This window comes from Benincasa hispida, chromosome 3, assembly GCF_027475165.1.
Source record: "Benincasa hispida cultivar pf3 chromosome 3, pf3_genome.v1.1, whole genome shotgun sequence".
Classification (NCBI taxonomy): Eukaryota; Viridiplantae; Streptophyta; class Magnoliopsida; order Cucurbitales; family Cucurbitaceae; genus Benincasa; species Benincasa hispida.
Window position 1 is genome coordinate 58,599,958 of NC_143480.1, and position 15,339 is coordinate 58,615,296.

The window sequence follows — 15,339 nt, forward strand, 5'->3', positions numbered from 1 at the left end:
GGCTAGTTGCTAAAGGATTTACTCAGACCTTTGGAATAGACTACTCTAAAACTTTTTCTCCGGTTGCAAAACTAAACACAGTTCGGCGTGGTTGTGAACAAAGATTGGCCTCTCCATCAGCTAGATGTGAAAAATGCATTTCTCAATGGTGAGTTAGAAGAGGAAGTCTACATGAGTCCTCCAGGTTTTGAAGCTCAGTTTGATCACGAAGTGTGTAAGCTAAGAAAGTCATTATACAAATTAAAATAGTCTCCAAGGGTGTGGTTCGACAGGTTTACTACCTTCGTTAAATCTCAAAGTTATACTCAGGCACACTCTGATCACACTCTATTGACAAAAAGGTTAGTGTCAGGAAAGAGTATCGTTCTCATTGTATATGCGGATGATATTGTGTTATCCCGATTATACTACTGATTGACAGACTGAAAAAGAAAATGACTGAGGAGTTTGAGATTAAAGACCTCGGGAGATTCAAGTACTTTCTTGGGAAGAAAGTAGCACGATCAAAAGAGGGAATTTCAGTCTCTCAACGAAAATATACACTTGACTTGCTAAAAGAGATAGGTATAACTGGATTCAAAGTTCATAACCTCGTAGAAGTCAATACCAAGCTTGGCGACTCTATTAACTTTCCTGTTAATAAAGAAAGATATCAATGTTTAGTAGGGAAACTAATTTATCTATCCCTACTACCAGACATATCCTACGTCGTCAGTGTGGTAAGCCAGTTTATGCAAGCACCTTATGAAGAGCATGTGAAGGCTGTTGAATGCATCCTAAGATATTTAAAAACTACTCCCAGTAAGGTTTTGATGTTCAAGAAAACTGACAAACGAGGTATTGAAGCTTATACTGACGCTGACTGGGCATGCTCTATTGTAGACAGAAAGTCAACATCTGGGTACTGTACCTTTTTGTGGGGAAATCTTGTCACTTGGAGAAGTAAGAAACAAAGGGTGGTCGCTAGAAGTAGTGTTTTAGCATAATACATGGGTATGAGTCTGGGAATATGTGAAGAAACCTGGTTAAAGAAAGTTCTGTCAAATCTGTGTTAGGATTGTGATCAACCGATGAAGCTTTACTGTGACAACAAAGCTGCAATAAGTATAGCAAATAATCTGTTCAAGATGATAGAACCAAACACGTTGAAATCCATAGACACTTCATCAAAGAAAGATTGGACAGTGACAGTATCTACATTCAATACATCTCTTTCAATCAACAGGTCACAGACATCTTCACAGACAAAAGGACTTCATAGACAGGGTTTTGATTTTTGTGTCAGCAAATTAGGTCTTATTAACATCTATGCCCCAACTTGAGACGGAGTGTTGAAAATAAAAAAGGACTTCACTTTTGAACCCTAAGGGCTTTTTAATAGTTTCACCTTGCCCTAGTCTGTATTAGGGTTTCCTACATCTCTATTTATATATGTGCCCTGTTCTTGTATGAATCATAGAAAAGAATAATAAAAAGAGTGATTGTATCGTGGTTTTTTCTCCCTATTCTAGGGGTTTCCACGTAAAACGTTGTGTTCTTCTCTTCTCTTTGTTTCATCAAATAGGGACCATCCCTTCTTTTATCAAACACTTTATTCATTCTAATAAAAGATTTATAATCTTGATTCTTGGAGAGAATTCTCCTTTCACCAACATGCATGTTTTTTAGATCTCAACTGATTTGCCTACTACCCAAGTGCTAAATAATATATGTTATCACTAAATTATTAAATAGGAGCGTTTAAGTAAAATAGTAAAAGTTCAAGCATGAATAGAATAAGTACCCAAAGAAATGTGACTACCCCTTGAATAGGCCGTCCATTATATGCACCTTCTTGCCTTCTCTTTTCCAACTCAGTTTCATGGAAAGACATGTATAAAACAAAATGAAAAGGCAATTACCTAAACATTTCCGTGTGGATCTCTTTCAAGCAACGATTATTCTTGGATTGCTAGTGGGAAAAATTCAAAAAGGTGATGAGATTGAGGAGTAAGTTTCTTTTTCCATAACCTATCCTCATCTATACTATTTCTTTTTCCATAACCTATCCTCATCTATAATATTTATTTTTCCATAACCTATCCTCATCTATAATATCATGGGCAAGAATTTCATTGAGTTTCGAAATAAGCTACTGCACCCATAGAAAGCGGGCTATAAATAATCAGTTCAAGAATGACATATTGATCCCGAGAATCTTGGGTTTAGTGGATAGTGAGCATACAATCAAAAAAAATAAACACAATTAGTTACAATAACAAGAGAAATACCTTCGAAATGAAGTCAATCAGACCCTCGGGAATAAGTACAACACCATAATTAATAATCAAGTTCAGAACGTTTACTAATTACATCAACAATGTAGTCTGTAACGCTTTTCAAGGTAAGCTTCTTAGCCGCAACCTGCAAAACACATTGTAAATTCTATGTACCCGATAAACTAAAGCACTATTAATAAATGAGTCAACATTCAAAACACATTATTTTTTGTCTGGAAAATTTTTCGCCTGCATACATTCAAAACCAATAAATCTCCATGAGTCAACTACAACTAGGTGGTAGAGAACAAATTTTTCAAAGCTGACAAAAAAAGGCATCCGATATCACTTAGGCAATTGAATATGATATGGGATGTCAATACTTAGTTCCATTGCACCATATTAAAAGTTTCAACCTAATTCCATGAATCCTTTGTTTATCACAAATTTTCATCTTTACCCTTAAGTTTTGTTTGATATTTACAATTCTGTAAAAATGCAAGGAGATGAAATTCTCAACAGGATATATTAACTGACTCAACAATTTCAATTTGCATGGTTACATGAGAGTATCTATTCCAGAGATTATTAGTTATTACTGAGACAAAATATAATTCTCAAAGAGAATAAACAACCCTAGGGTTGCATGTGAAGGTAAATGCCCTTCTTGACAAAGATTTCTATCTGGTAAAGCATGTGGAGATAAATGTCCTCCTTGGCAAAGGTTTCTATCTTAAGTAGTTTAAATAATGCAGCTACCTCTTCTCTGATAATAGTAATATTTGGATGAGTTTGCAAAGCACACTGCAGTATGATGTGAGAAGAAGCACGACCAATAAGGTGTCCAACTGTGGATAGTTACACAATTAATGCCATATGATAATAAACTTGAAACTTGAGTAAGAAAAAAAAAGGTATCAACATCACAACAATGAAAAAGTACAATATCACATTCGGTAGATCAAATAAAGAAGGCTAATAAAATTGAACAGAGAGAAGTGCAATGAAGCAACAAGATGGGCTTTATTATTGATATTATTTATTTATTTATAAATATATATTTTTAAAAAAGTGGACATATATGAACTTAAAATACTGGTAATGTTAATAATTCAGTTATCATGAATATGTCAGCACATCAAAACTATTTTTAGTTTCAATTTCATTAAGCAAAATACTTAAAGAGGTAATATTTTCCTCTAGATTGAGCATCAACCATCATATTACCAATCATTTCTGAATATATCTGCATAAACGGATAGCAGGGCCTATTAAGAGTCTCATCTCATGAGTGCGACATTCCATTTTTTCCTTGAATTCTTGAAGAAACTACTTCAACTTTGCAACAGTCACCAAAGTTGAGTTCAAACGAAATATGAATTCTAAAACAGTTACAAAGAGTAATAAGTACCTTGCAAGCATAATCAAATCCAAAACTTATGGGGACCTTTTGCATTTGAGATCACCATCAATAGTTTTTGGGCAACCAATCACTCGGGTTTTCAAATTCTTACTCCTAATTTGAAAACAATAGAAAGAAGGGGAATATAGATAATAGAGTCTTGCAGACAAAAAAAAAAAATGGTACCCTAAAGTAATTAATTACTCAACCTTATATTTCTGCAATAAAAATAACATATAATAGCTTATCCATATATGACAATGAGAGTGAGAAAGAGATAGCAAAAACGAGGGAGGCAATAAACAAATTTCATAGTTCTGAAAAATACCTAAAGTTTTCAACGAGAAGACAGGCATTTGTGTTGGAATCATCTCCGCCAATTACAACAAGGCCATCCAGATCAAGCTGTTGAGCAGTTTCTTCATCTTGCTTAAACTGAAAATAGAACCAAACTGTCAATTAATGCCTTGACTACAACTAAGACGTCTCAAAATGAAATTTTTGGGAAGGAAGAGTTTCACCTGATCTGGAGTTTCAATCTTATCCCTCCCAATGCATATCATATCAAAACCACCCCGGTCAAACAAAAATGCATTTAAATCAAGAATTGCATTCAAATGGCAATCACTTCGCATCAAGACTGCACATATTCACGCTGACAATTCTAACAAGTGAAAGCTAGAAATCCCTTCAAGAAAATTAACCTGATTGCGATGCAGGTAGATAAATTGTGCAATCAATTCTACATATTTACCAATAATGCTAAGTTTTGGGTTGGGCTGATATTATAAGCCTTTGGGTTTAAGAATGGCAGTTTCATTGTTTTTTCATTTTAATTTTGCGGGTCCATTGTCTTGAACGTGTTATAGTCGTGCCCTTCATCAAGTGTCCAGTCGTGAAGTGCTCTGTGTTTTATAGATGAAGCAACAAGATGGGCTTTATTACTGATATTATTTATTTATTTATAAATATATATTTTAAAAAAGTGGACATATCTAAACATGAAATACTGGTAATGTTAATAATTCAATTATTATGAACATGTCAGCACATCATAACTATTTTTAGTTTCAATTAGTGGTAATATTTTCCTGTAGATCGACCATCAACCATCACATTACCAATCATTTCTGAATATATCTGCATAAACATTAGCAGAGCCTATTAAGAGTCTCATCTCATGAATGCGACATTCCATTTTTTCCTTGAATTCTTGAAGAAACTACTTCAACTTTGCAACGTTCACCAAAGTTGAGTTTAAACGAAATATGAATTCTAAAGTAGTTACAAAGAGATATGAGTAACTTGCAACCATAATCAAATCCAAAACTTGTGGGGACCTCTTTGCATTTGAGATCGCCATCAATAGTTTTTGGGCAACCAATCACTCGGGTTTTGAAATTCTTACTCCTAATTTGAAAACAACAGAAAGAAGGGAAATATAGATAACAAAGTCTTGCACACACAAAAAAAATGGTACCCTAGAGTAATTAATTACTCAACCTTATATTTCTGCAATAAAAATAACATATAATAGCCTATCCATATATGACAATGAATGTGAGAAAGAGAGAGCAAAAAAGAGGGAGGCAATAAAAAAATTTCATAGTTCTGAAAAATACCTAAAGTTTTCAGCGAGGAGACAGGAATTTGTGTTGGAATCGTCTCCACCAATTACAACAAGGCCATCCAGATCAAGCTTCTGAGCAGTTTCTTCAGCTTGCTTAAACTAAAAATAGAATCGAACTATCAACTAATGCCTTGACTACAACTAAGACGTCTCAAAGTGAAAATTCTGAGAAGAAAGAGTTTCACCTAATCTGGAGTTTCAATCTTATCCCTCCCACTACATATCATATCAAAATCACCCTGTAAAACAAAAATGCATTTAAATCAAGAATTGCATTCAAATGGCAATCACTTCGCATCAAGACTGCACATATTCACACTAACAATTCTAACAAGTGAAAGCTAGAAATCCCTTCAAGAAAACTAACCTGATTGCGATACGGATAGATAAATTGTGCAGTTAGTTCTACATATTTACTATAAAAGCTAAGTTTCGGGTTGGGCTGATATTATAAGCCTTTGGGCTTAAAAATGGCAGTTTCATTGTTTTTTCACTTTAATTTTGTAGATCCACTATCTTGAACATGTCGCAGTCGTGCCCTTCAAGTGTCCAGTCGTGAAGTGCTCTGTTTTTTTTACAGATGAAGCAACAAGATGGACTTTATTATTGATATTATTTATTTATTTATTTATAAATATATATTTTTTAAAAAGTGGACATATCTAAACTTGAAATACTGATAGTGTCAATAATTCAGTTATTATGAACATGTCAGCACATCAGAACTATTTTTAGTTTCAATTTCATTAAGCAAAATGCTTACAGTGGTAATATTTTCCTGTAGATCGAGCATCAACCATCACATTACCAATCATTTCTAAATATATCTGCATAAACATCAATAAAACCTATTAAGAGGTATTCATGTGGTGAGTACATAGACAACAGATATATAACAAAAAGAGGAGGATATAAGAAAGAAGAAACAAAAGTGTGTTACCTATCATCATGTAATGAACTTACATATAGTAACAACAAAACAGCGGACTGACAAGAAGAAAGATCCGAATCATTGGAGCTTTCCTGTCCAAGTAGAAACAGTAAATCAATTGGATCAGATGGCAAAAATGATACAGGTTCTCTAATGCATTGTGAAATCATTTCTGAAGATGACATCCACTAGAGAATTGAGCATTAGATACACTCTCCATTTCATCTTTTCATAAGGAAATGAGCCTAGACATCTAAAAGAGAGACTCAAACAACTGGATCAAATGGCAGATAGAAGTGTGTTTGCAAAATATATGGTCTTGATGTCAGAATTTTGGAGCAAAATCGAATGAAAAGTTTCCAATACCCCCAAAACAAGTTCCTCTTGAGTTACATTGATAGTTGCTAAAAGCTAAGGTAGTGTGTTGTACATACATCAAGAGCATAATTTTTCATTTCTTTGGTGATAAAGTCGTCCATGACAGTATTGACTTGACTATATATATAGAACTCCTTGAGAAGGTATAAATAATGTAAAAGTTGACCTGGTTATGTTTCGAATGTACTGAGACAAAATAAAACTACATGTTCTAATACTTCTTGAATTGATGTTGCTAGATGTGGAACCCTATGAGATGGAGACTTCAAAATCATGACCAGGATTGCACAGATTGTTGCAAATGTGTCTGGATGTATGCCCATCTACCCAGTCACATTCTTACAGAGCATACTCGTCAAAATTCGAACTAGTTCTTCAATATGGGATACAACCACTACTCCAGGACATTGAGAAATGCATTTCAAAATGAGACCAAGTGTTTGGCTATGAATTGGATGGAAAGGAACTTCAGCAACATGATGCCACACTAGAATTAGTGTTGCAAATCTGACCGCAAGCCTTTGATTGAAGGGCAATTCAGCTCTTGAAAGAAGATCAAGGGCCTGAAGACAAGCCCTTGCTAAGGAATCCTTACCTTCAGCAATGTGCAACTCATTTCATTATCCTAGAATTCGAAGTTTTGGCATATGTTCTATTTTGAAAAAAGAATGTGTAGTTTTCATGTATTTAACAACACAAAAATAACTAGATATATCTATGACATTGACTAGTTTTCATGTATTTACCAGTACAAAAATAGCTAGATATCTACGACCTTACTTGAACAGGAACTGTTTTATAAGTTGTACATACGTGTCCTTGAGTTCTAAAAAAAAATAGCTAGATATCTTTATCTCTGACAGATTATGCTTGTTCAAGAATTTTCAAGACTACGATTAGGATTTATTTCATAGGTTGTACATATGTGTCCTTTCGATCTAAAAAAAAATAGCTAGGTATCTTTATCTCTGACAGATTATGCTTGTTCAAGAATTTTCAGGACTATGATTGCTCACTTAAAAATCGTAATATCTCAAATACATACTCCACTATATTTTCTTCAACCAATAGTTGGTTTGGCTTGATGGAAGTGCCCTCTGAGGACAAATAACTAATTATTAGCTCCAGAGTGTTAAGTTGGAGATCTTAGTCTGACGAAAGCAGAGGATCTTTGATAGAAACTTAGAGTTGATATGCCATTGCAAAATATTACTTATGATATGCCATTGCAAAATTTTAGTCATTCAGGGCAGAGTTTGTTAATTTATTGGAAAAGAAGTCGATTAAAATCTTTGGATAAGTGATCTTATCTTGTTTACGAGATTGACTAATCAGAATTTAGAAACTTAGAGTTGAGCTAAGAGGTCGTGTAGATGAAAACTCATCTGGGTATATCTTTTGGGGGTAGAATATCGAATTGAAACCTATAACCAGTAGATGCGCAGCTATGTGATTGAGCTGAATTTTGTAAAATGGTTCTTCAAGTTTGGAAAAAACTTGCACATGAACAAAATGTTTTGAGTTGCATTTTCTTGTAGCTTTTGCTTTATTTCTTCAATATCCTCGCAAGCAACTTTGTTGGTGGAATGACATATCTTAAGTCCGAGCTCAAATAGGTCGATTTATCTTATTGCTTTGGAATTTCAAGTTTTTTATTCATTTTGGGAGCCACTACTCTAATTGGGATTTAAGTAGTGAATAAACTTAATTTCTACTCCTTCCATAGAGTGTTTGAAAATTTTCTGTTATCGGCCTTGCCACAAGATGGTCATGGATCTTTCTATGGGGTTTTCATATTTTAGTTCATTTTATGCTGTTATTGTACTGATAAAATTAATTCCTTTTGGGGCTGCATAGTTATGATAAGCAGAGACTGATTTATAATGTTTAATAAAGCTATGAGTTTACTACGTTTAGAAAGGCCTAATGCAGCTTTATTGTATTTCAGGTTGGGCCTTGTTGCAACTATTAAGGTATGCAGTTTTCTATCCATTATGACATAATACCATGAGTATCCATTTCTTGTATTTTCTCAAAGCATTCAGGTTAGCTGTCAGTATAGCATGATCATGCAGTATTCTCGAGGTTGGAAATAATTATGCTTCATAGTTTTTTTTTTTTTGAACATTTATTCTGTTGGTGATGCATAATGAATTAATGAACAGGAATAGTTAGATACATATGGTTCAAGTCCACACACTCGCTTGCTCACACTCACACACACATATACGTACGAACAAAACTTTCAGTATCACAAAGGAGGTTACAAGGGATGGGAAATGAGGCTTCCCCACCTAGCCACGAGGATGACAAAAACACTTCCCAATTGGCATAAATTTGAAGAAAAAAGTAATTAAAAATGTTATTAAAGATTAAACACTAGAATAAAATGTAAACCCTGAAAATGCGATTCAAGGCCATATGAAATGTGTGATGTAAGGATAGAATAGAAAATAACCAAGTTTTGCAGAGAAACAGAAAATTCTATAATTTCTAAAGCGCCCCTCCCTATTTTTAACCAACTACATAGATGACTAAACTCATTACTTGCTTCACTTTAGAACACTGGTTTTATTGGGTCAGCCTCCGGACTACAAGTGTGTTATGAGCTTCATTCTGTAGTAACAAAACACATATTGAAGGCATACAGAATGCTGTCTAGGAGGGGTTGAAAGCAGTAAAAAGGAGAGAAATTTGTGGAAAATTTACAAGATAATATTGTGGAGACAGAATAAGGAAGTTGGATAGTGGGTGGGGGGGGGGAGAATTCATTTGTAACTTGGAAGAATTCTTTAAAATCTCACTGTAGTTGTGATAAATCAGCATCTGTAGATTTTGAGTAAAGACAGGACTTAATTGTGTTCAAGCATGACTAATGCATTAATACCTCGTAGGTATTTTAATTAAAAATTAAATGTGTATATAAAAGGTCTTTACAAGGACTAATGCATAAGGAAGTTAAGGGAGACGCTTGTGACATCTGAAGGGGTTTATATCGGTGATGGAGTGAGGAAGTTGAGCATTAACCGAAGGAAAAGTCGGAAACAGTGAATTACACTGGATAGTGGGTGAAAGATAAAGAAATTTTCTATAATATTGAAGAATTCTCAAGAGGTAGCCAAGCAGATCACAATTATATAAAGAAGTGTCTGTTATACCTTGTACTGAGTTGATAAGATTCATTGAGTTTAACATTGTTGATAGATTAAAAGGTTTTTACAAGGACAAATGCATTTGTCCAATAGGAAAACGATGGAGGTTGCCTCCTTCTTTCTTTATCGAATGAGTGCAAGTTTAGGATTCGGAGGAGGGATGTTCGTGTTTGGAGCCCACCCAGTGAAGACTTTTCTTGTAAATCTTTCTTAAGGTTGTTGGATCCCTCCCCCATTAAGGAGTTGATTTTTGATGTGGTTTGGAGGATTAAGATCCCTAGGAAAATCAGGTTCTTTACCTAGCAAGTCTTGCTTGGTCGGGTGAACACTTTAGATAGGCTTGCTAGGAAGATAACCTCGCCAATGAGGCCTTTATGTTGTATTTTCTATCGGAAGTTGGAGGAAGGCTTGGATCATCTCCTTTAGACTGTCAGTATGTGCGGGCTATCTCGAGTTACTTCTTGTAGGAGTTTGATATTCGGATTGCTGTCCAAAGGGACATTTATATGACGAATGGGGAGTTCCTTCTCCATCCGTCTTTTAGAGAGAGAGGTCGTTTTTTGTGGTTTGTTGGGGTGTGTGTGGTGTTATGGGATATATGGGAAGAGAGGAACAATAGAGTGTTCAAAAATAGGGAAAGGGACCCTTGTGAGGCTTGATCCTTAGTGAGGTTTCATGTGTCCCTTTGGGCTTTGGTTTCAAAGCTTTTTTGTAATTATTCCAAACCCTTCCTTTAGAAGGGGTGTTTTTTGATGGGCTTGTTTTTTTGTATGTCCTCGTATTCTTTCATTTTTTCTCAATGAAAGTTGATTCAATTAGAGAGGAAAAACAAACATCGTTGATAGATTAATAATGAATTGGAATTTTTTGGTGTGGGTGGAGAGTTCGACCACTTCTTCTTGGGTGTCAACTGTCCATGAAAAAAATTATCTTGTAAGCTTTGTTCTGTCACGATTGTACTTGTTATTTGTTTTGTGTTTCCTATAAAGACATATTTGTAGAAGGCTTTTGGTACTTCTTCTTGGCTCTCTCTTTCTCTGCGGTTGTTGCATTCTCTGTGAATAAATATATTTTTTTTCACTAAAAAAGATTTGTTTCCTATGGAAAGAGGTGATTCAATATTTTACTTCTGATATGCCATTGGAATTGGATACTATTTGAGAAAAAATATACAAGTTTCTTTTGATGTGGTAATGTTGGATTTCTTTTTATTTTATTTTGTTAATGATGTATGAATTTCTTCCTCACAGTTGCTACATGCTGGTACCCTTTTTGATATGAATGTAGTTGTTGCAACCTTTGTTAGGATAACTTGGAAGATTACAATCGTAAGTGTTTGAGTTTCTGGTTTAGTTACTCAATACTATAGTGAAATTGTTCCTCAGACCTGTAAAGTGCCTGAGACTAATTATTCAAATGAGGAAATTTCCTCTGCCCCAGAATCGGTTTACGTAAAAATATTTACCTGTATTATATGATTTGAAGATCAGCTTAGTTTCAGATTTTGTTGTTTTAATTTCATTCATTTCTTTAGCAAGTAAGCATTGAAATTTTGAAAATGTTTAATTATCTTAAATGGTTTTCTCATTTATTTATTATATACAGGATCGGGCCAATGAGATATATAAAAGAGTAGAAGATCAAAAATCTAGTAGAGGAAGAAATCAAGATGCTTTATTGGCTGCTTGCTTATACATTGCTTGTCGACAAGAAGATAAACCCCGCACGGTCAAGGGTATTGCTCGTTTGATATCTGGAGCATTTGTAGTTTAATTTCTATTCTTAACTAACCATGCTGATTTTGATTAGAAATTTGCTCTGTTGCCAATGGGGCAACAAAGAAAGAGATTGGCCGAACAAAAGAATACATTGTGAAACAGTTGGGTCTAAAAACTTTTAATGAAATAATTCAAATTTTAGAAGATTTATGAAATGTATGTTTACAACTAAAGCCTTTTGCGTAGAAATTTCTATTTTTAAGGGTGAATAAACCACAAAGAAGAAATAAACTCATACAATTAAATCAAGGGTCATTATTGCTCGATAAATTTTTCACATTTGAGGATGCGAATTGTCTCATTTGTTAATGATTTTTTTATAATATTATAAACGGTAAACCTATTAAAAATATTTTAAAGCATAACAAAATATCATTATCTATTAATAATAAGCCGCAATAGACATCTATCAACATTAATAGATGTCTATCACAATTTATCAAGATAGTGATATTTTGCTATATCTATAAATAAGATGCTTGTTTTTCTTTATTTGAAAATATATTTTTTTTCTTTTTATTCTCCTAATTTCCACAAACCTACACATTTCACTATTCCTACCATTATTTTCTCATAAATATATTCCACTTGGAAAGCTTTCTCTCTTTTATCACTCTCTCTCTTTTTTTTTTTTTTTTGCTTTTTCGATGTATAACTTTTCATAGACGAGTTGTTTTCTTTTAGTTTTTCATTTATTTGGATTCAACGATTATGAGGGTTAGACATTGAATTACTGACATTTGGCATGATATTTGGTGCATATCTTATCCATTTAGTTATGCTCAGATTAACCATAGACAAAAAGTTAATTTTTATCTGTAACTTATTTGACAATGCATATCTTCTACTCCCATTTTGAGTAAAACATTATCTATTGGTTAAATATATTTCCCTAGCAAATTGAGACCATTTTAAATGTGATAAAATAAAAAACCTTCCATTTCTTTTCCAGCTGAATACCTAGGTATGCCTGCATGTGACCACATTTTTATAACTAACCCCCACATTATCTTTTCATCTTCATTTTAAATACATAAACTAGAATATGTTTGGTTGGAGTTTTAAAAAGAATGGAATGGACTTTTGGTTGGAGGATTTAGGTTAATTGCTGAGGAAAAGAGTTTTATTTTATTTTATTTTTTAAAAAAATATAACGACAATGGGTAGGATTCAAACTTTCCGTCTTTAGGAATACTATGTCTATGGTTGATCTAAGCTCACTTCAAGAGTGAGGAAAAGAGTTTTATATCTGTTTTCGTTCATTCATTCCTTTATATATATATATATTATCTTTCCTCTCATTTATTTATTTTTTTTTTGAATTTTTTTTGGAAAGATGTAGAGAATTAGACTACTATATCACTAATATTTCATAAATACTTTAAAATTTAGTAATAATTCATAACTAGATTTCAAACAACATTTTGAGACATTTTAAACCTTTTAGTAGATTTTTTTCTCATCTTTTAATTTTGTAATATTTTAAAATAAAAATATATAATTTCCAAATTTACTATTAATTATATAAGAATTTTAATTTTTGACATATCATATCTCATCAATAATTTTTTTTAAATATTTAGTTCTTTTCTTATTAACATCATTTTCGAATTATGACTTTGTTTTTCTTATTTATTAATTTTAGTTGATATTTATTTAATGCATAATCTTTCAAATTAATTATATGTTATTTTATAGGAGATTTGGTTTATTTTCTTCCATATTTATAGTTGAAAACTGATTGTCTCTCCATTCAGATTTAAGTATACGTTGAATTAGCAATATATTGAAAAATGTAAATATACATCATATTTCTTGTTTGATATATAAGACGATATATTGTATAAATTGTTTCGTTCATGCATTTATCAAGTATACCCTAATTTATTTCTAGAAACAATAAATATATAGTGTTGTATATATTAAATATATTTTTTGTTCGCCTTCAAAACTTTTTGTCGATTCTTAGTTTCATGTATAAGGGTAACAAGTTTTTGGATTTTTGGAGAAACTTTCCTTGTATAGAATTTGAAAAAAAAACCATTTTAGAAAGTCTAGAACTGCGATAAGCTTTCTTTTTTTGGTATATCTTTTTAAAAAGTAAATTGGTAAGGAGGATTAAAAAGGTTAATTGACTAAACTTTTATACAGAATAATAGTGTATTAGGCTATTCAAGTAAAAAATAGAATAGTTTAAATAGCTTTGTAATTAGACTTATTTATTTAGGCTAAATGTGTGGGAATGACCTATTTTTTTTCTTATACAAATTTTTACATCCCTTTTTCCTTTCATTATTATTATTATTATTATTTGGGATATTTTCTTCTTATTTCTTTTCGTATTCTATTTTTTAGCATTAAAAATTAACTAATATAAAATAGTTATTGAAAATTAATTTGGATTAATTTCAATACTTTATTATTTTGGGTTCAACAACATATAGAGAAGATTATAATATCTAACAACTTGATTGAGGGTACATGCTTTATGCTAGTTGAATCATGCTTTTGTTGACAATTTTTAATAATTCATAGTTACATAAATTTGTTGAGAATGAACATGAATTAAACAAAAATTATCATTTATTTTATAGATAAATTTGATGATATTTCCATGCAACGAAAACATCATTTATTCTAAAAAATATTATAATATTCTCATGTATGACCAAACACATTTATCTTTGATTCTTATCCAATTTATTTCTAGATCAATTATCAAGCATCTATAAAACTTTTGACAAAATGACCTCTTTTGTTAATTGATTGTAATGAAACTTTTGAAACGAATAAAGGCATAATTGAATCATAAAGTACGTTTATGAGCATAATTAAAATTTGTCAACAATTAGTCACATGCACCACTATTTTACTAATTATGCCACATCATACTATCCTCTTTACTTTAAAAAAAAAATAAATTCGAGGAAAGAAATTTAAAGTTCAGAGCCATAATTAAAATCTACCATGTAATTGGTAGATTTAGTATATTGGACTATTTTAATAAAATTTTGCTTAACTTACATAGTTTTTTAACTTTTAAAAATGTCTAATAAATAGTTGAAATATTCAAATTTTTTAAAAATTAATTGATTTGTTAGATATAAATTTAAATAAAAGTTTTAACTTTCAATTTGTGTGGAGTTGTCCGGTAAATTTTAAAAAATATTGAATAAATATAAAATTGAAAGTTCAAAGATTTGCTGAGTACAAACTTGAAAGTTTTATAGATATTTTCAAAAGAAAAAAATGGTAATTACATTAGATAGCACTCTTAGGGATAATTATTAAGTATATAACAACATTTCTAAAGATTTGCAAATATAGCAAAATCTACCGACACTGTTGCTTACAAACCCTTACTAATGATATGTTCTATCACTGATAGACTTAAAAAAAATTTAAATTTTACCATATTTACAAATTCTTTTGTGCTATATCTGCAAATAATTTGGGCATGATGACTATATTTGCAACTGTAAAAAAAAAAAAAAAAAAACCCTTGAATGCATCACCTATATTTGTGAAATTCACGTAAGTGTTTAAACATTTTTTCTTTTTTTTTTTTTTTTGCTTTCAACAAGGTGTGGAGGTAGGGGATAACCCCTGACTTCGAAGACGATGGTACATACTTGGTGCTAGAGCTATGCTTATTTTGGCATACTGAATCATAAGTTGTCACATGACAACTTTTCTAAAGATAATTTGTAAACATTTTTTCCCTATGTGATTAAAGGTATGGATAGAGATGAGTGTAGCATAAACTTGCATCCAAATATTAATGTTAAGAGGTTTAGGAACTAAATAGAG

The 15,339-nt window shown here is 32.0% G+C and overlaps 1 long non-coding RNA gene and 1 pseudogene across 1 annotated transcript; one reads left to right on the forward strand and one right to left on the reverse strand.

The window, feature by feature from the left end:
• Positions 1-1,901: 1,901 nt before the first annotated feature.
• LOC120069748 (pyrophosphate--fructose 6-phosphate 1-phosphotransferase subunit beta-like) lies at positions 1,902-6,700 on the reverse strand (annotated as a pseudogene).
• Positions 6,701-8,545: 1,845 nt separating this feature from the next.
• On the forward strand, positions 8,546-11,636 carry LOC150037419 (uncharacterized). The gene is made up of 3 exons (XR_016528205.1): positions 8,546-8,572; positions 11,357-11,486; positions 11,561-11,636. It is a non-coding gene; the product is annotated as an uncharacterized LOC150037419 (long non-coding RNA).
• The last annotated feature ends 3,703 nt before the right edge of the window (positions 11,637-15,339 follow it).